This window comes from Chinchilla lanigera, unplaced genomic scaffold (genome assembly GCF_000276665.1).
Source record: "Chinchilla lanigera isolate Chin_1 unplaced genomic scaffold, ChiLan1.0 scaffold00045, whole genome shotgun sequence".
NCBI lineage: Eukaryota > Metazoa > Chordata > Mammalia > Rodentia > Chinchillidae > Chinchilla > Chinchilla lanigera.
This window is the reverse complement of record NW_004955446.1, coordinates 12,666,592-12,667,432: the sequence shown is the minus strand read 5'-3', so window position 1 is coordinate 12,667,432 and position 841 is coordinate 12,666,592.

Here is an 841-nt window from a genome sequence, read left to right as displayed (position 1 = left end):
TTTAGGACATAAATAATTAAAGAAACTGGGATTGGTGGCATATGCCTGTAATCTCAGCATTCAGGAGGCTGAGGGAGGAGGATCATTGGGAGTTCGAGACCAGCCTGGGCTACAAAGTGAGCTCAAGGCCAGCCTGAACTTCATAGTGAGACCCTGTCTCAAAAAGCCAAAAATAAATAAATAAATAAGAATTAAAGAAATCAGGTTCCCAACATTCAAAAATCCAATCTGAAAATGAGTATCTAAGATGAATACACACTTCTCAGATGAAGAAATACAAAATGGCAAATACATATATGAAAAAATGTTCAGCATCATTAGTCATTTGAGAAATGCAAATTAAAACAACACTGAGATTCCATCTCACCTCAGAAAGAATGGCTGTCATAAAGAAATCAACCAATAACAAATGCTGGAGAGGCTGTGGGGAAAAAGGAAGACTTCTCCACTGCTGGTGGGAGTACAGATTGGTGAAATCAGTGTGGAAATCAGTGTGGAGATTCCTCACAAAACTAGGATTAGGGGTCCCACTTAACCCAGCTATTCCTCTTCTGGGTATCTTCCCAGAAGAATTAAAAACATCATACACAGTGATATATGTGCACCCATGTTTATAGCAACACAATTTGTCATAGCTAAATCTTGAAAACAACCTAAATGCCCATCAACGGAGGAATGGATAAAAAGATGTGGTATTTTCATACAATGGAGTATTACTTAACTATAAAAAAGATAAACTCAATGCTTTTATAGGTAAATGGATGCAACTAGAGACCATACTCATAAGTGAAATAAATCAGACCCACATGTATAAACATTGTATTGTCTCCCTAGTGTAAGA